Genomic DNA, 21,602 nt, shown 5'->3' on the forward strand with positions numbered 1-21,602 from the left:
TTTTATAAAATGAAAATTTGTGATGCAAGCAGAAGAGCTTCTGCTACACATGAGAGTTATATTCTTGTTACCCAAGAATATAACTTCGCATCTTTTCAAAACAACCTACACAGAGTAACTCTTAAAAATCTGCTAGTGAGGGGGAAAAGGAGGGAGAAAGCAAAGCTTCAAAGGACTTTCTAAAGAAATTATAATACTAAGACTTTTATATGACATTCAACCCTGTTTTCCCCCCTTCTCCCCCAACAAAATAACCTAGCCAAACAATAGAGAGGCAAAGTTTAAATACAAACTTTCTTCCACTCAACACTAGAAAACTGGTAAGATTAGGTCTTCAAAGAGGCTGAGCTAAGAATTCTCCTAAGCTTTAAATTTCCTGCAAAGGCTGAGTTTTATTTCTTAAGGGAAGAGCTTCTGTTTGGCTTTTCTTTTTCTTTTTAAGAAAAAAATTCTATATAATTATAGGTTTATTGTTACATTTGTATGTATGAGCAAAGTACAGGCAAAGAAAGAAAAACATTGTCAAGAAGCTGGTTATGACTAAATATATAAAGATGGAATAGTCTAACAATGCCAGGTGAATAAATACTGTAACAAAACTGTAATTTAAATGAAGCTACCAAAATATTTCAAAAGAGAACGCATTTTATGATTTTAAAGTTTATCTTCAAAATGAAATATGATCATAGCTATTAACAATATGCTGTAAAATAAAATATGCTAAACATTGCTTCTGTTAGTAACCACTAGTTTCTCAGGAAACATTCTTTATAGAGCAACTCTGATTAATGTACAAGTGACAGCTTTTTTTTTTCTGAGCACTAACCTTACAGTATACCATTGTTTTCAAGACAGTGTTTATAAAAGCTGTAAAGATACGTTTTAGACATTACCTTGTCTATATCTATGAACTGTCAGCAAAGAATATCCCTTTTTCACCTTCTCTCCACTCTCCATTTCCCAGTTAGACATTGTGTTTTCATCCCTATATAGCTTGGCTACCTTAAACAGAAAAATGACCAACATATTCTTATGTGCAAAATCTGAAAACATTTCTTTCAGAATAATATGACCTGTTAGACATCCGAAGATCAAGACAGGGATAAAGATTTATTAGGCCAAACCACACAGGACTTATATGTTATGGGCTGTAGGACAGAGCTTATTAAATTATTTCCCTGATCACACAACTGAATGTAAAAGGCTAAACGTTTCACTGATTGTGGTCAAATATGATTGTTGCTGCAGTAGAGTAAAGGCCCCAAAAGTACCCTTAGTTAGGTCAGTGACCAAATGTCACTCTATATGATTTTGTTCTTCATGGGCAATGTCTCCAAAGTGCTAAATGTGTGAAACTCCAGCTTGAACCAAGGAATGAATTTTAGTTTGCTCTTACCCTTTGAATGGATAAGCACATTGAACATGAAAATCTTCTCTCTTCCTTATCAACAAGGCACTAACAGAATTCAGATTTACAGATCAGACACAGAAATATGAAAAATATTCTTAATGTTAGATCAAATACGGAATTATCCAATAAATAAATATTGAGTTTACAAACCATCTAAACTTTGACTCTCCTACTTCCCTTCTATCAAGGAAGGGAGAAAAGTAAGAAATGGAAGTTAAGCTCAAATTACTCAGGTACTGTTTGTTAATATATCTGGTGACTATCTTATGTGAGGGAAAAACTGGAATAATAGGAAAAGATTTGGTGATTCTATGTAGCTTTTGTTACTGTAGTTCTAGCTCCTAAGTTTTACTTTCCAAATAGCTAAGGGCTGCTGTTTTCAAAAGAGTTACCCTTTCTAAATTCAGGAAATAACAATGGACAGAAATAATTGTTAAATAAAAGTATATGTTGATGTTTACCCTATTATATATTATTTTCATTTTATATGTTATATGCATAAAAATATATTGGTACATATTTCTAAATGTTAAAATCTTGGTTCTATCTGGGTGATAGGATCATACATCATTTTTATCTTTACATCTATACTTTTGTGCATTTTCTGCTGTTCTGCAACAAGCATGAAATGATTTTATGCTCAGGGAGAAGAAAAAAGCCATCTCCCACCACTACGCCCACTTCAAGAAGAAGAATGAAGAGTAAGAGACAAGAAATATGGTAAAGGAGTCAGCTTTGTACTCTCTGTCTGCCGTTTTTTGCTTCCTCTCATTTCTGCTTTCCTTAGCAGAAGCCAAGAGTGTTTGGGGGGCCTAGGTCTGGGGCCAGCTCCACCTCTGACCAGTGTACCTCCAATTCTCTCCGAGCCTTGGTTTCCTCTTCTATAGAACGACAATAATAATGGTACTCACAAGAAGTCAAGAAGAAACAGGATAATGCACGTAAAGCTGTTAGCATGGCGCCTGGCTCAAAGAGAATACCCACCAACACTGCTGCACTTTTTTTCGCCAGCCTTACCTGATCATAGAAATCTTAAGATTTATAAAATACTTTAAAGCAAGCTTGTCCAACCTGCAGCCCACAGGCTGCACACAGCCCAGGACAGCTTAGAATGCAGCCCAACACAAAATCCTAAACTCTCTTAAAACATTATGAGACTTTTTTTTGCAATTTTTTTTTTAAGCTCATCAGTTGCCGTTAGTGTATTTTATGTGTGGCCCAAGACAATTCTTCCAATGTGGCCCAGGGAAGCCAAAAGATTGGACGCCGCTGCTAAAGCTTACAATGAGCTTTAACAAACAGTAATTTAATTTTTAAACTGATAGTAAAAGGCAGAGCTAGAATTCAAACCTCACCTTCCCACATCCTAGCTCTGATAACCAAACACCACTTTTGAGTTGGATTGAAACAGTTGCCTACTGGAGCTGCCTCCCTGAGGCTTACCTGCAATTGGTAAATTTCAGTAACTTTGCATACCAGCTGTTAAACACAGACATTATTTTAAATTATTATAGAATTACACAAATTAAAATATAAAAGTTACAATTAAATAAAAATATTTTAAATAAATAAATATATGAAGCTCATCATGTCCTTATACTTTTTTCTTTTTTTTGAGATGGAGTCTGGCTCTGTCGCCCAGGCTACAGTGCAGTGGCGCAATCTTGGCTCACTGCAACCTCTGCCTCCTGTGTTCAAGTGATTCTCCTACCTCAGCCTTCCAAGTAGCTGGGATTACAGGCGCCTGCCACCATACCTGGCAAATTTTTGTAGTTTTAGTAGAGACAGGGTTTTGCCATGTTGGCCAGGCTGGTCTCGAACTCCTGACCTCAGGTGATCCACCCACCTCAGCCTCCCAAAGTGCTGGGATTACAGGCTTGTGCCAGCACACCCAGCCCTTATACTTTTATTATCTATACTCTTTAAGCTTATTTGCACCTATTGTACTTGTAGAGTGGAAACACTACATAATAGAGTGCTACATGTATCTCTTCCTAATTCACTTGCAGTAAATTCACATTGGTAGCTTGAAATCAGCCAAACTGGCAAATGCCACAAATCAAGACTCAATATCATTTCATTGACTTGAGAGTGATGGAGAATATGCAGATTAACTTAAAGTGTGCCATATCTGTGGCTGTTATATTCTGAATAACACACACACACACAAATGGAGAACCCATTCTTCCAGTATTATAAACTATCATGCAATATGTATGACAGAAAGATGCTTGTTCATCAGTTGCAAACATAGACTGGCTATGGATATAAGAGTTTGGCAAAAATCAACCAAAGCAGTGTGTGAGAATCTACTGGCTATCCAGGATTTACAATCAAGAGTAGTGATTATTTTATTCATATTTATAAATTATATGTTACATGTCCTTTATATTAGTAAAATTAATAATAAACACACATGCAAGCATGCACATTAGGGCATGCATGTGCACACATACACTTATTTTTTCTTGAGAGCCAGCTGTTAAACATTTACCAGCATACCACTAAATTGACCATTATTTTAAACTAAGAGGAACCTAGAAGCTCTTAAGCAGAGCCCTAGGCTCATCTTCAAATCACTAAGGTTGGGTTATAAATGGTTTTAGCTTCAGGTAAGGCTACCAAATTAGATCATTGTATTTAAATATACTATGTTGGCAATTCCTATCCTGCACAATGATGAAGTAGGCTCATAGCTTCAAGTTCCACCATTATTACAGAAAAATTTATTCTATGGAAACGCAACTTAGGGAAAGTCAAGATAGCTTTCTACAATTCACAAAAACTATGGAGATATACAAAGAAGTAAGATATGGCTCCTTCCTGCCTCCAAGACAGTTGAGCAGGGAGGACAAACACATAAACCTATAATATAAAAGGCACAGCACTGATAGATACAACGTGCTATGGGATGACAAGGGAGAGATCCCATGAGTTTACACTTCAGGTCCTGGTAAATGGCACCAGTCTCACCTGCCTCAAAAGAAGCAAGGGCAAGGAGGCAGGTTCCAGGGAGAAGGAGAAACCTATAAAGTATGGCATAATAGGAAGAAAGATTCTAGAATCAGGCAGCCTGTGCTCAAACCCAGACTCTTTCACTAACTGTGTGAACACGTCCAAGTTACTTGGCCTCTCTAAGCCTCTGCTTCTTAATCTAAAAAAGGAGAATAGTAACTCCTGACCCAGAGCACTGTAGTGAGGATCAAATAAGACAACATCTGTGAAACACTTACCCCAGTGCCCCATAATTCAAAAGTGCTCACTCAATGAACATTACCTACTACTGTGATGGTTGTTGATAGCCTTGAGAGTTGAAATGGCTGACTTTGGGGACTAGGAGGGTGCAGGAACTAGACAGAGGGATTCCAGGCAGAAGGAAGAAAATAAGCACCCCCCACCAACAAAAAAAAAAAAAAGAAAAAAAAAAACAGAGATTACATACAGGGGCCCACTTAGTAGTCCTGAGGTAGTAGAATATTCCTGGAGGTCTAGGTCAGGCACAGCTACAGCAAATAAAGACTGAGGCTAGACCAAGGCTCTTCCAGAATGGTTCAAATATACACTCATTCCTCATGCTCTTCTGAGAAAAACAAAACAAAATCAGGCTTTTAAGATGATACCCTTTTTCTTCTGACAGGTACTGTAAATTGTGTCTCTGATATATTTTGAAGAGCCTATAAGGGAATGATAAATCGGGCAATATTACATATATTCATCAGTACCTTAATTGTTGTTAAATACTAACAACACCTAAAATTGATCTGTACCAAGATTTACTGCTCTGACAAAAAACCACCTGGAAAAGAGCACATGATAATTAAGAACGACCAAGGGTTTGAAGCAATCTAACGCGTATGAACAAGATTTAAACTCCTCCCCGAGGGAATAACTAGGTGATGTTTATTCTGTAGATGAACAATGTGATTATAACAATGGAAGATTGATGAGATTTTTTTACTGTGGGAATCTGATTTAGCCGGCTAGCTCAGATAATAGGAGGATGCAAAACTAAGCCATCCAGTACCACTTAAAAATTCTTTGTGAGGGACACACCTTCAGTGACCTGAAAAAAATGGACTGCAAGTCAGGCAGGCATATTAGGCAGCTACAAACTGTCATACAAAAAAACAGCATTTACCAAAAAGTTTCTAAATGCACCACAACTGAGTTCAACCAAATTAGAGAGAAAAGGTAGGAAGAGAATTACATTCTTATCAGAAGCAAAGGAATTTTTTTTCTTTTGGTGGTCTTTTGGGCCTACCAACTGTTATTTGAGTCTAACAGGTTATTCTTAGTAATCCCTCTTGTCCAGGAAAAGAGGAACTGCTTGGTCTATTTTAATAAACACACAAACTAAAAGCAAGGCAATATTAGTCTTCCAGAGCCTTGCTATGAAAAGTGTAAAGAGCTATCACCTAGGAGCTTGTTAGAACCTCAGGCTCTTGGGCTCCACCCTAGACCTGAATCAAAATCTACATTTTTGTTTGTTTGTTTGTTTGAGACAGGGTCTCACTCTGTGGCCCAGGCTGGGGTGCAGTGGTACTATCTCAGCTAACTGCAACCTTTGCGTCCCAGACTCAGGTGATCCTCCTACCTCAGCCTCCCGATTAGCTGGGACTACAGGCATGTACCACCATGCCTGGCTAATTTTTCTATTTTTAGTAGAGACAGGGTTTCTTCATGTTGCCTAGGCTGGTCTTGAACTCCTGGCCTCAAGCCATCCACCCACCTCAGCCTCCCAAATTGCTGGGATTACAGGCGTGAGCCACCATACCTGGCCAGAATCTGCATTTTTAACAAGAACCCCAGGTAATTCCTTTAAAGTATTAGAAGCAATGCTCTAAAGAGACATTCATTCGTTCATTCAATACGTTTGCAAGATCTGCAGTGTCATTTATGGTATGTAGCCACTAGCCAAATGTGACTATTAACATTTCAGTTAGTTAAAATTAAATAAAATTAAAATTCAAGGATTTATTTGCACTAACCACATTTAAGTTCTCAATTAGCACATGTGGCTAATGTCTGCCATATACATTTTAATCATCACAGAAACTTCTATTGGACACATCACTGAACAAAGAGGACAAAGATCTTTGTACTCACAAAGTTTAGATTCTAGTGGTGGGAAAGCAGATACAATAAACATAAGTGACTCAGTTAAATGGTATGTTGGACGGACAGTTCAAGGCTAAGGACAAAAATTAAAAAACAAAGCAGCCTTAGAGGGATCAGGAGGATGGAAAGACAGGAATTTTAAATATGGCAGGTCTGGTAGTTTCAATGAAAAAGTTACATTAAAGGAGAGGCAGGCAGTGAGCTGCCCGGGAGGGGGCCAGGGGGTTAGTTTCAAAGGGTAAAGCCTGTGCAAAAGCCCTAGGGCAGGTCTGTTTCCATAACAGCAAGGGTCCCATGTGGCTGCAGGAGAGTAAGGGGAGAAGGCAAGTAAAATGGTAGGAGAACAGAGGAGTATGGATCCTGGGTATGGAAAGGGCTTCCTTATCCATTGTCAAAGATTTGAGCACTTACATGAAACGAAATAAGGGGTCCTTGTAGTGTTTTGAGCAGACAGGTAACATGCTTCAACCGGATCTCAAAAGCTATTCTCGTTCAGCAAAAAATGACTATAAGTAAAAGTTATTATTATTTTTTAATTCAAGGTCATGTTCAGATGTAGAAAGATACTATCTGCAGTGGCAAAATGACTTTGTTTACAAGTTTTGGTAACCATGAGAAGCTTGTTAATGATACACAAACAAGTTATTAAAATTTATCACTGTAAAATTCAGATACTTTTTCAAAATCCTCTATGAATATGCAGAGTCACAAGGTCTTACAGGTTACCACCCAGAACCAGTAGCCATCTTTGCTATAAAACTTTTCAGCAAATCCTGAGGAATGCAAAATCAGAGTTGCCCAATTGCCCAAAAGGTGGAACTTTGCTTGAGTGTCTCAACCTGAAAATTTGTTGATTACTTTGTTACTAGTATATATAGACAGAAAGAGATGAAAATCTGTTAAATAGTTTCAATTTTTTCTTTTTTACCCCAACTCATGTAAATTGAATTCATCTACTCTAACATCCCAGTTAAATGTCAAAGCTTTGGGAATCAAGGTAGGGATTTTTATTTATTTTTCAAAGTTCAGTTCCCAGAAACAATGAGACATTTCACCCACAAGTGAGAATGTTGTTATCTTGTAGGTAATCCAGCTACTGTTCTATGAACTGTAGGTCACTGTAGCCTGTCTACAAAATGCCATCATCAGCTTCAAGGCCTGTGTTCACTAAGACAGCCACATGAAAGTTATACTGAACAGGCAACCCTAAAATGACTGAGTGCCATCGCCTGAGATTTATTCCCTGAGGACCACCACCAACTGTGATCCAGCCAGAATTCTGGCAGAAAAATAAAGTAAGTTCACCTTCTGTAAGTTAAATCAAATGAACAATAAATCAAGGCATGTTGGGTCATTGGGAACTAACTGCTCAGATGCTCATGGCAGGTGAGTGAATCAACTGGCATCATTTTAAAGCATCTGGGCATAGCATTTTTGAGCTATAGAACATAAGAGGAGATTTTAGCAACCAAATTATCACCAACGTCAGTGATTGGAGTCCAGAACTGGAGCTGCTTTGATAGTTCATTCATATATTCCTTCATTCATTCAACAAATATGTGTTGAGGAACTCCTACAGGTAAATAATATTCTGTCTGCTGAAAATACAGAACTTTATATACAGTAAACTTGTCCACATGAAACTTAAAGTTTCAGTTTTAACCTCCTCATGGCTCCCTCTTGGAGCCAGGAACCTTCCAGAGCTAGGAGACCTCAAGAGGTCTTTCATGGATGGGAAGGATTCAGAGACTGTTTTAGAGTGATAAGGAACACAAGGTGTACTACCAGAAGGTGAATCTTCACAGGGTAAGAGGTGTATGTAAGCAGTAAGTTTTATATTCTCTATCCTGAAGCCAGAGCACCTAAGAGCTTCTTTCATTTCCCTCATCCACCCACAGAAGTCACCCCTAAGAACTGAAGCATTCTTCATCCCACCTCATTTCTGGCACAGCAAAACCAGAAGGAGCAGGGAAAACACATTCCCAGAGGCCAGACATATTAAGATACTGGAAGTAAGCAAAGGGGCTAATAGACCTAAACAATCAGCTTTGGGGAAAAGAAGATCCTCTCTGTTGCAAACAGAGCTAAAAGGAACAGCCTAGAACAGAGCCTACAAGCCAAAGACAGTATATTAGCCAGGCTTCTCCAGAGAAGCAGAACCAATGGGATAAATGTAGATATACAGAAAGAGATTTATTGTGAGGGATTGGCCCATGCCATTATGGAGGCTGAGAAGACCCACTATCTGCCATCTGCAAGCTGGAGGCCCAGGAAAGCAGGAGGTATAGTTCCAGCCCAAGCCCAGGGGCCTGTGAACCAGGAGAGTCAATAGTGTAAGTCCCTTTGGATCAAAGGCCCAAGATACAGGAGCTCTGATATCTGAGGACAGAAGAAGATGGATATACCTGCTCAAACAGAGACAGTGAATTTGCCATTTCTGCACGTTTTGTTCTATTCACGTCCTCAAGAGATTGGGTGATGCTCAGTCACCTTGATGAGGGTGACTTTTACTTAGTCTGCTGATTCACATGCTAATCTCTTCCAGAAACACCCTCGCAGACACACCCAGGAATAATGAGCATATCTCTTAGCCCAGTCAAGTTGACACAAAATTAACCATCACTTGTGTCCTGCCACGTATTTTTGTTAACAAAGCTTTACTGGAACACAGCCAGTTATTTGTTTACATATTGTCTATGGCTGCTTTTGATATAAATTCTACTGTCCAATATAGTAGCCACTGGCCACATAAAATGTGCCTTATCCAAATTCAGACATGGTGTAAGGGTAAAATACACACCAGACCTCAAAGACTGAGTAGGAAAAAAACTGTAAAATACCTCATCAATAATTTTTTATATTGATTACAGGGCAAAAACTAATATTTTTAATATTTTTGGCTAAGTGAAATATATTATTAGAATTAATCTCATCTGTTTCTTTTTACTCCTTGTAATGTGGCTACTACAAAATGTAAAATTACATATGGGGCTTACATTTGTGGTTCACAGTATATTTCTATTGGACAGCCTGGCACAGAAGGAAAGACTCCAGTATGTATACAGACCCTGGAGACAAGTTGAATAGAAAAACTCTGTTCTTACTGTACCTTCCACTTTATGTCTGTTTTTAATACTCCAACCCCAGGTCTTTCTTTTAATAATTATGCTAAATTAACAAACACACAAATCTGAAATTCTTGCAGGTCACTATTGCTGAAAATTCAACAGAAGAAAATCTGTGTATATCAGAATTTCACACAAAGATGGGTCAGTGGCTGGGCTGCATAGTGGATATTTGCTGCCTACCAACATTCTTTCTACTATAGCAAGACTCTAAGCAAACTCCACAAGGGAGACACTCTGAAGTTTCATGATCTACATAGATGTTCAACTAAGGGACCAAGTCATTTAATGAAGAAATAATAATCTCTTCAGCAAATTGTGCTGGAACAACTGAATAACCACACATGCCAAGAATAAAGCTGGACCCCTTCCTCACACCATATATAAAAATTAACCCAAAATGGAGCAATGATCTAAATATAAGTGCTAAACTGTAAAACTCTTTGAAGAAAGCATAGGGGTAAAATCATTACCCTCACATTTGGCAATGAATTCTTATATATGACACCAAAAGCACAAGCAACAAAAGAAAAAATAGATAAGTGGTACCTCATCAAAATTAGAAACCTTGGTACATCAAAGACATTATCAAAAAAATGAAAAAACAATCTACAGAGTGAGAGAACATATTTGTAAATCATATATTTGACAAGGGTCTAGTATCCAGAATATACAGTATAAGAAATTCTTACAACTCAACAACAATAAAAACAAACAAACAAAAACAACAAAAAAACCATGTAATGGGTAGAGGACTTTAACAGACATTTCTCCAGAAAAAATATGCAAATAGCCAACAAGCACCTGAAAAGATGCTCATCATTAGTCATTAGGGAAATGCAAATGAAAACCACAATGACATGCTACTTCACACCTAATAGGATGGCTATTATTTTCTTTAATGGAAAATAACAAATGTTGGTAAAGATATAGAGAAACTGGAACTCTCCAACAATGCTGGTGGGAATATACAGTGACTTAGCCACTGTGGAAAATAGTTTGGTAGTTTCTCAAAAATTTAGATATGGAATTACCATGTACCCCAGAAATCTCACTGGTAGGTATATATCCAAAAGGATTGAAAACAGGTTCTAAAACAGGTACCTGTGCATACATGTTCATAGCAGCACTATACACAATAGCCAAAAGGTGGAAACAGCCCACTTGTCCATCAACACCCATCAATGAATCAAAGGATAAGCAAATTGTAATATATCCATACAATGCAATATTATTCAGCCCTAAGAAAGGAATAAACTTCTGATACATCTTATAACCTGGGTGAACCTCGAAAACATGCCAAGTGAAAGAAACAAGACACAAAAGATCATATATTGTATCATTCCATTTACATAAAATATCCAGAATAGGTAAATCCACATAGATAGAATACAGATTGGTGGCTGACAAGGGTTTGGGGAAATGAGGAGAAGCTGCATTGAAATGAGGAGTTTTATTTTAGAAGGATGGAAATGTTTTGGAACTGGATAGACATGATGATTGCACAGCACTGTCAGTGAGTTAAATGCTGCTGGATTGCTCACTTTAAAATGGATTTTTTGTTACATGACTCTTATCTTAATAAATTTTTAAATCATATATTTTTTGCATTTCACATGTCACAATTCTGATCTTTTAAATGTAAAATACATTTTACATTACTTAACTATTTCTAGTCCTCACTTCTCCTCCAAAAAAATTACAATTGACACTAGATTTTGTTAAACTACCCAAAATTTACTTTGCATATATCCCTCTTGTGCACAAGTTAGTCAGAATTAGTTTCTGTTGCTTGCAATCACATAACTTTAATTGATATGGTACCTTAGTATGTCAGTCAGGAAGCCTGAGGTCTAATTCTAGGTCTGCATCTAATTAGCTGGTAATCTCGGGAGAAATTATTTAAATTAGCTTGGCTTTAGCTTTCTCATATGTAAATTGAAAGGATTAGACTAAATTATTCCTGAGGGTTTAAAATTCCATAAATGATATAACATCTCCTTTTTAAATATTATCCAAGAAGAAGTAATTGTCAGATAGTGATGATGTGACATTTTTTCCAGTAAAAAGTAAATTTGGAAGGTAGGCCCTGCTTTTACTCTAGTTAGTCCCTCCACCTCACTCTTCTGGCTCCTCAATAATGTTTAGCATGCATATTCCAATAGATAAAATCCCTCAAAGGTGTTCAGTTTCATTTCTCTGATGTGAAAGGGCAAATCAAATGAAATGGTTAGAGACAATGCTCAAAATTTAAAGCTGTATCTAAGTTTCCCAACTCGATTAGGCCATTCTTACATTGCTATGAAGAACTACCTGAGACTGGGTAATTTATAAAGAGGTTTAATTGGCTCACAGTTCTGGAGGCTGTACAAGCATGGCACTGGCATCTGCTCGGCTTCTGGGGAGGCCTCAGGGAGCTTTGACTCATGGCACAAGGCGAAATAGTAGCAGGCACTTCACATGGGGAAAGCAGGGGCAGAACAGAGTGTGGTAGGTTCCACACACCTTTGAACAACCAGATCTCCAAAACTCACTCACTATTGTGGGGATAGCACCAAGGGACTGATGCTAAGCTATTCATGAGGGATCAGCCCCCCATGATCTAATCACCCCCTACCAGGCCCCACCTCCAACACTGGGGATTACAATTCAACATGAGATTTGAGGAGACAAAACATCCAAACTATATCACTAACCAAGTGTTCAGATTGTAGTATAGAAACTATCCAAGGGCACTTCAAATGTTCCTCTTATCATTGAAGGGGCTGAACAATAATTTGACCCAAAAGCTTGGCATTCTGCTTTTACTAGACTAGGCTGGTATTGTAATGACCTTTCCTTTTGAAAACCAATAATGGTTTCTATCTGTTGTCTTGTAAAGATGAGTTTTATATTATTAAGAATAATAAAAGATTAAAAAATGTTTTAAGCATTTCATCCAGAAGCTACAAAGCATTATGTTGGGGAAGTTTGAGGAGTTTATTAGGTCAATCTAGGCTCTAATATACTCAGATTATTGATTTAAACCGGTAAGCACAATAAATCACACTGGTCATAGAGGTGGCACCAGCTGAAAGTGAGAACACAGATCAATTACCCGAGAGTTCTGGGCTTTCTCACTGACTTGCCATTAAAAAATTACCTTCTTGGTTTCACCTCAAAGATCAGTCTGCTTTGTGTGTGTTTTTTTTTTTTTTTGAGATGGAGTCTCGCTCTTTCGCCTAGGCCGGAGTGCAGTGGCACTATCTCCGCTCACTGCAAGCTCCGCCTCCCGAGTTCACGCCACTCTACTGCCTCAGCCTCTCGAGTACTTGGGACTACAGGCACCTGCCACTGCACCCAGCTAATTTTTTGTATTTTTAGTAGAGACAGGGTTTCACCGTGTTAGCCAGGATGGTCTCGATCTCCTGACCTCGTGATCCATCCGTCTCGGTCTCCCAAAGTGCTCGGATTACAGGCGTGAGCCACCGTGCCCGGCCCAGTCTGCTTTTTTTATGCAAACTTTGACCGTTTAGAAAAGCGCTACAAGACTGGACTGGTTATGCTTGGCTCTGGTGTCAGAGTGCTTGGATTCTAGCTAAAATCCACCCAGGGAGTGTCGCTTAACCTTATTTTCTCTCCGTTTCCTCAACTGTAAAGCAAGAAAAATAATAGTGTTTCCCAAAGCCTGGCACATATACCACTGGGAGTATACCAGATGATATTAGATGGTACATGAGTGGTTTTCTTTTTCTGTTAACAATTCTGTGTTTCATTCCCAGCATATTAAAATATATATAATTAGCACATCAAATGCTATGGTTTGAATGTGTCACCCAAAGTCCATGTGTTAGAAACTTAATTCCCAGTGCAACAGAGGTGGGTCCTTCAAGGGGCAATTAGGTCACGAGGGCTCTGGCCTCATGAATGAATTAATTATGTTATCAGAGAAGTGGGTTAGTTATCACCAGAATGGATTCCTGATAAAATGAATGAGTTAGGCCTTTTTCCCTCACTCATGTGTGCATGTCTTTTATCCTTCTGCTATTGGATGACTCATCAAGTAGGCCTTTGCCAAATGCAGATCCTTGATCTTAGATGTCCCAGCCTCTAGGACCATGAGACAAATACATTTCTATTCATTATAAGTTACCCAGTCTCACGTATTCTATTACAGCAGCACAAAAGGGACTAAAACACCACACTAAAATTATTGCGTAGGACAAATCTAAGTCAAGGAAAAGAAGTGCGCTCCAAATAGTCCTAGTCAGTCAGGGAAAGTTCTTTACAGAAAAAGTCGAGTTGACAAATGGAAAATAATTAACAGAATTAGAAATCATGATTTTTGCAATTATTTAATGACATAATTGATTTAAGTAACAATCATCAATTGAAGAAACAATTACATGAAAAATTAATATGGAACTTTAAAATGGAATAGTCAGTCTGTTACCTGCCAAAACCAATGATGAATCTCAGCTTCAATAAAACAGGTTCTGAATAGTGGATGCTTCCTAATAAATGCAGTAAAGACACCCTCTGCAAAGCATACTTGCCAAAAACATTTATGTTAAATCAAATTTAGAGACAGCATCCCTTAAGAAAAAATAAGAGTGGTGAAGGAACACATTAAATAAGAGCATATGAAACCAGAATGTGTGACTTCCTACAGAACAAAAGATCCTGCTTCTATAACAAGTCTACAGTGGGAATGGAGGCAGGATTTCTCTAGGTTAAGAGACTTAAGGAACATATGTAATATAATGTTTGAATTTGTTTGAATATGAAAATAAGGAAAAACAGTAAATGACATTTTCAAGTCAGTTGGGGAAGTTTCAATGTGGAGCTGGATTAGACAATACCAAATAATTACTGTTTATATTGCTTGATATAATAATGGCATTGTGCTTAAGTACAAAAATGCCCATATTTGTTACAGCTGCATTCTGAAGTACATCAGAGTAAAGTGAAGTGATGTCTGCAATTTGCTTTAAAATACTTCAGAAGAGAAAAAGAAAGGAGGGGAGGGAAAAAGACAATATGAAGAAAATGTAGTAAAAATCTTGATGATTATTGAATCTAGGTATACAACCTGCTTCATAATTTGCAGGACCCAGAGCAAAATAAAAATGCAGGGTCTCTTATAACTGCTTAAGAATTTCAAAACAGTGACAGAAGAACCAAATAACCACATTAAACCAAATGTGGGCCTTCATAAGCCATGGGCTCTGAACAACTCTCAGGCTGCATGCACATGAAGCCTGCTCTATGTGTTAGATAATATGGAAATTAATTGCACTATTCACTCTACTTGGTGCATATTTGGAAAATTTCCATAATAATTTAAAGGGGATCACTTAAAAATATATATATATAAAGTAAAGATTATATGAGGAAATAGCAAAAATCAGGAAGGCTACAATTGGCCGCAATTTCCAAGATACTGATGTAATCATGAAAGACACTCAGTGTGGTGCCTGACACACAGCAAATGCTCAGATTAGCTCCTACTACTGTTGCTACCACCAGCACTACCATTTTGACAAAGACTACCCTTGTATCTAGTAAGAAACATGAATGTTTTATAGAGATTACTACAACAACATTTTACAGAAAGGTTACTTTAGACATCGTGAAATCCTTACTGGGAGATCTACTTATATACAGAAAGTCTTACAATTCTTACCAATATTTCTGATTGTATTTTGCTCCCTTGTGCCCTATATTCTTTAAAACTTGCAAGGGATTTCCATCAATGACAGACTGGATAAAGAAAATGTGGCACATATACACCATAGAATACTACACAGCCATAAAAAAGGATGACTTCATGTCCTTTGCAGGGACATGGATGAAGCTGGAAACCATCATTCTCAGCAAACTAACACAAGAACAGAAAACCAAACACCACAGGTTCTCTCTCGTAAGTGGGAGTTGAACAATGAGAACACATGGACACAGGGAGGGGAACATCATATACCGGGGCCTATTTGAGGGGTAGGAGTCTGTGGGGGGGTAGCATTAGGAGAAATACCTAATGCAGATGACGGGTTGATGGGTGTAGCACCCACCATGGCACATGTATACCTATGTAACAAACCTGCACATTCTGCACACATATCCTGGAACTTAAAGTATAAAAAAACAAAACAAACAAACAAAAAAATTTGTAAGGGATATCAAATGTGGGCCACAACAGCACTTAGAACAGAATATTATTACTAACTTGAAGATTCTTCTGAAAGCCAGACTCCTCTTTGTAATTCAAGTGACATCACTTACAGTAGCAAAGAAAGAGCATCAGAATGAAATAAGTCCTTGTGGGTCTCAATCATGGTGAATAATACTGTGATTTTTCTTGAATGAGAAAGGGCATTTGCAAACCTCAAAGGGGTTTAACGAAACCTTACTCTCCCCTTTAAATGTCCAAATTAAGCTTCTTTGGAATAAAACCTTCTCAAAAGAAAGCAAATGTAAAAGTTAGATTATTGTATATGACCTAAAACATTTGCTGAATCACAATAAACACATACCAGCATCTACTATAGCCTGTTACCTAAATCAAGTTTCACAGACCCAGAGAATTCCTCCGCCTTATTTTGTTTTTTAAACATTGGATTGAAAGTACTCTTGAGGATCAGCATGATCAGTGCAAACCTTATTTTGCACAAAGAGCAATTTAGGAAAAACAGATAAGGTGATAGGCCACCAATTTATTTGTCTATCCAGAATGATAATGGTTTTATTAAATCCCTTAAAGAAAAATGAATTTTTATAAGCTAGACTATCTAATTTGTTAAATAGCACATCAATCTGAATATTGTCACTGCTTTTTTAAAACACTCTAATGTGAATATTTTGGCATGTTTGAATTGAGGCAACACAGAGTTTTCTAATCGTTAATCTTTAACTTAATGAAGGGATCTACACAGAATGAAGCAGACTACACATGGCCCAAGGGTAGTGGAGATGTGTGTGGTATCTGTTGCTTCTATTAAACATTTGCACATGAAGCATGGGTATATGCTAGCAGAAGAACATTTTCAGACATCCCATCCCTATTCAGTTATCCTTCAAATCATATGGCAACAACACAATAAGAGCCACTTATACCTTATTCCCCCTAATGGAAAATCTTTGCCTCTTCAGAGAGCCCGTAACCAGCTGAGGGCCCAGGCCTGACTGGTAACCCCTCAGGGAGGGAGCATGTCCATAAATCAGCAATATAGCAGAGATGGGGCTTCTTATCCTTGGCAGCCATTTTCCCTGCCTCCCCTTCCTCCCCTAGGACATCCCCTCTCTGCCCTGGTATGCATCTTGGACACTGGATGTCTCAACTCAGTTTAGAACTTACTAAAACAAGGTTTAATAACCTCATATTAAAATTTTCAAGACTGGCTGGGCGCGGTGGCTCACACCTGTAATCCCAGCACTTTAGGAGGCTGAGGCAGGCGGATCACGAGGTCAAGAGATCGACACCATCCTGGCCAACATGTGGAAACACTGCCTCTACTAAAAATACAAAAATTAGCTAGGTGTGGTGGCACGCCTCTAGTCCCAGCTACTCAGGAGGCTGAGGCAGGACAATCGCTTGAACCTGGGAGGCAGAGGTTGCAGTGAGCTGAGATCGCGCCACTGCACTCCAGCCTGGTGACAGAGCCAGGCTCCATCTAAAAAAAAAAAAAAAATTTACAAGACTACCCAGAATCCGCACCTCCTAAGAAATGGAGATCAAGTCTGTGCAAGTCATCATTCCTCTTGGGTCTCTTGATTTATCTAACAATTAGCAACACTATTTGACCTTCTACCTATGTGTGATCATGGATATTAATCAGCCCTTCTTTTTATTGATATAATTCCTACTTTTTCAGAAATCTGACAAACTCACAATTGCTGATATCTACCCTTTCCTCCTTACAAAGATAGAAATGCCCATCTATAATTTATAGACAGGTATGATTCCACAATTTAAAAAATAAAGAAAAAAAAAATCCGCTCAACTCAAGGCTTATACATCACTGATTCCCTCAATGCCCTTACTTGGAAAGCAGTAATTCTTTTGAGCTAATAAAATGCATGTTATGAACCAGAACAATACCTTAAAGATATAACAAAAGTAATTATGATAATAATGAAAAAAGTGAGAATTTCAAAATCTTTGTATAGTTCTTGAAAGTATAGTGCAGTATAATGTGAGAACTGAAGGCTGTTTACCAAAAATTCATATATCTCTCCTTCTAAATATTTATTATTTTTGAACAGACCCGCTTGTGTGGCCAGGTGACTTTAGCCAATGGCATATGTGCCAAATCTGTTAAGTATTTTAAGAAATGGTTTTACCTTCTTTCTCTTTCTCTCCCTTCCACCGTCTGGATGTAGATAGCACTACGGACCTAGGGAAAGGCAGAAACACAAGACGGGAGACATATGAAATATCCCAGGAAGAAAACTCTTTTGCAGAAGCACTGATACCAGACTGTTACGTAAATGAAAAAAAACTTCCATTTAGTTTAAGCCATATTACATTTTGGAGTCTATAATGCTAAAGCAGCTAGTATCACCCTGGTTAATTAATGAAGTAAATTTAATGGTTAAAAGCATATAACCTACCTGGGACATCTTGTAGGGCAGTAAGATGGAAGTTAAAGGACAACAGGATTGAAACTTAAAGTGTTCAAAGATGAAATCATAAGCAATATGGAACCTCGGAGGTAAGTTGGGGTATAAAAGAAACAAAACTGGCCATGAGCTGATTATTTTTAAAACAAAATATGGGTATATGAGAACTGATCACACTATTCTCTCTAGTTCTGTATATATTTGACATTTTACACAATAAAAATTTAAACAGGCAGGGTGCAGTGGCTCACACCTGTGATCCCAGCATTTTGGGAAGCTGAGGTGGGCAGATCACTCGAGGTCAGCAGTTCGAGACCAGCCTAGCCAACATGGTGAAACCCTGTCTCTACTAAAAATACAAAAAATTAGCTAGGTGTGGTGGCGGGTACCTGTAATGCCAGCTACTTGGGAGGCTGAGGCAGGAGAATTGCTTGAACTCGGGAGGCAGAGGTTGCAGTGAGCCAAGATGGTGCCACTGCACTCCAGCCTGGGTGACAAAGCGAGCCTCTGACTCAAAAAAAAAAAAAAATTAAACACTTTTTCTAAAAAGTAAGGATACCTGGAGTTCCCACTGGCCTAGGAAGGGAAAATCTGAGCATCAAAAAATGTTAAGAACAGAAATTAATTTAAACATACAAAATATTTTTTTAGAACAACAGGGAGAGGTTCCAAGATGGCTGAATAGGAACAACTCCAGTCTACAGCTCCCAGCTTGAGTGACGCAGAAGACAGGTGATTTCTGCATTTCCAACTGAGGTACCGGGTTCATCTCACTGGGGCTTGTTGGACAGTGGGTGCACCCCATGGAGTGTGAGCCAAAGCAGGGCAGGCATTGCCTCACCCAGGCAGTGCAAGGGGTCAGGGAATTCCCTTTCCTAGCCAAGGGAAGCTGTGACAAATGGTACCTGGAAAATCATAACAACCCCAGCCTAATACAGCACTTTTCCAATGGTCTTAGCAAACGGCACACCAGGAGATTATATCCCGCGCCTAGCTCGGAGGGTCCCACGCCTAGCTTGGAGGGTCCCACGCCCACGAAGCCTTGCTGTCTGTTAGCACAGCAGTCTGAGATTGAACTGCAAAGCAGCAGTGAGGCTGGGGGAGGGGCGTCCATCATTGCTGAGGCTTGAGTAGGAAAACAAAGCGGCCCAGAAGCTCAAACTGGGTGGAGCCCACCGCAGCTCAAGGAGGCCTGCCTGCCTGCCTCTGTAGTCTCCACCTCTGGGGGCAGGGCACAGCTGAACAAAAGGCAGCAGAAACTTCTGCAGACTTAAACGTCCCTGTCTGACAGCTTTGAAGAGAGCAGTGGTTCTCCCACCATGGAGTTTGACATCTGAGAATGAATAGACTGCCTCCTCAAGTGGGTCCCTGAGACCCAAGTAGCCTAACTGGGAGATACCTCCCAGTAGGGGCCGACTGACACCTCACACAGCTGGGTACACCTCTGAGACAAAGCTTTCAGAGGAAGGATCAGGCAGCAACATTTGCCATTCTGCAATATTTGCTGTTCTGCAGCCTCCACAGGTGATACCCAGGCAAACACAATATGGAGTGGACCTCCAGCAAACTCCAAAAGACCTGCAGCTGAGGATCCTAACTGTTGGAAGGAAAACTAACAAACAGAAAGGACATCCACACCAAAACCCCATCTGTACGTCACCATCATCAAAGACCAAAGGTAGATAAAACCACAAAGATGGGGAGAAACCAGAGTAGAAAAGCTGAAAATTCTAAAAATCAGAGCGCCTCTTCTCCTCGAAAGGAACACAGCTGCTCGCCAGCAAGGGAACAAAGCTGGATGGAGAATGAATTTGACGAGTTGAGAGAAGAAGGCTTCAGACGATTGTTAATAACAAACTTCTCCAAGCTAAAGGAGGATGTTCGAACCCATCGCAAAGAAGTTAAAACCTTGAAAAAAGATTACATGAATGGCTAACTAGAATAACCAGTGTAGAGAAGTCCTTAAATGACCTGGTGGAGCTGAAAACCATGGCAGAAGAACTACGTGACACATGCACAAGTTTCAGTAGCCAATTCGATCAAGTGGAAGAAAGGGTATCACTGAATGAAGACCAAATGAATGAAATGAAGTGAGAAGAGAAGTTTAGAGAAAAAAGAGTAAAAAGAAATGAACAAATCCTCCAAGTAATATGGGACTATGTGAAAAGACCAAATCTACATCTGATTGGTGTACCTGAAAGTGACAGGGAGAATGGAACCAAGTTGGAAAACACTCTGCAGGATATTATCCAGGAGAACTTCCCCAATCTAGCAACGCCGGCCAACATTCAAATTCAGGAAATACAGAGACGCCACAAAGATACTCCTCGAGAAGAGCAAATCCAAGACACATAATTGTCAGATTCACCAAAGTTGAAATGAAGGAAAAAATATTAAGGGCAGCCAGAGAGAAAGGTCCAGTTACCCACAAAGGGAAGCACATCAGACTAACAGCAGATCTCTCGGCAGAAACTCTACAAGCCAGAAGAGAGTGGAGGCCAATATTCAGCATTCTTAAAGAAAAGAATTTTCAACCCAGAATTTCATAACCAGCCAAACTAAGCTTCACAAGTGAAGGAGAAATAAAATCCTTTACAGACAAGCAAATACTGAGAGATTTAGCCACCATCAGGCCTGCCTTACAAGAGCTCCTGAAGGAAGCACTAAACATGGAAAGGAACAACCAGTAACAGCCACTGCAAAAACATGCCAAATTGTAAACACCATTGATGCTAGGAAGAAACTGCACCAACTAACAAGCCAAATAACCAACTAACATCAAAATGACAGGATTAAATACACACATAACAATATTAACCTTAAATGTAAATGGGCTAAATGTTCCAATTAAAAGACACAGACTGGCAAATTGGGTAAAGAGTCAAGACCCATCAGTGTGCTCTATTCAGGAGACCCATCTAACGTGCAGAGACACACACAGGCTCAAAATAAAGGGATGGAGGAAGTTCTACCAAGCAAAAGGAAAACAAACAAACAAAAAAAGGCAGGGCTTGCAATCCTAGTCTCTAATAAAACAGACTTTAAACCAACAAAGATCAAAAGAGACAAAGAAGGCCGTTACATAATGGTAAAGGGATCAATTCAACAAGAAGAGCTAACTATCCTAAATATATATGCACCCAATACAGGAGCACCCAGATTCATAAAGCAAGACCTTAGAGACTTACAAAGAGACTTAGACTCCCACACAATAATAATGGGAGGCTTTAATACCCCACTGTCAACAATTAGACAGATCAACAAGGCAGAAAGTTAACAAGGATATCCAGGAATAGAACTCAGCTCTGAACCAAGTGGACCTAATAGACATCTACAGAACTCTCCACCCC

At 38.9% G+C, this 21,602-nt stretch overlaps 1 protein-coding gene across 9 annotated transcripts in view; it reads right to left on the bottom strand.

The window, feature by feature from the left end:
* FHIT (fragile histidine triad diadenosine triphosphatase) overlaps positions 1-21,602 on the bottom strand; it is a 1,503,390-nt gene that overhangs the window by 1,273,468 nt on the left and 208,320 nt on the right. For 7 of the 9 annotated variants that reach the window (XM_034956786.3, XM_034956788.2, XM_063602793.1 and 4 more), the window contains one exon: positions 17,974-18,026. The exons of the other annotated variants lie outside the window; for them this stretch is intronic. The gene's annotated coding sequence lies outside the window, so the exon portion shown is untranslated. The remainder of the gene's footprint in view (positions 1-17,973; positions 18,027-21,602) is intronic. 9 annotated transcript variants of the gene reach the window in all.

This window comes from Pan paniscus, chromosome 2, assembly GCF_029289425.2.
Source record: "Pan paniscus chromosome 2, NHGRI_mPanPan1-v2.0_pri, whole genome shotgun sequence".
NCBI lineage: Eukaryota > Metazoa > Chordata > Mammalia > Primates > Hominidae > Pan > Pan paniscus.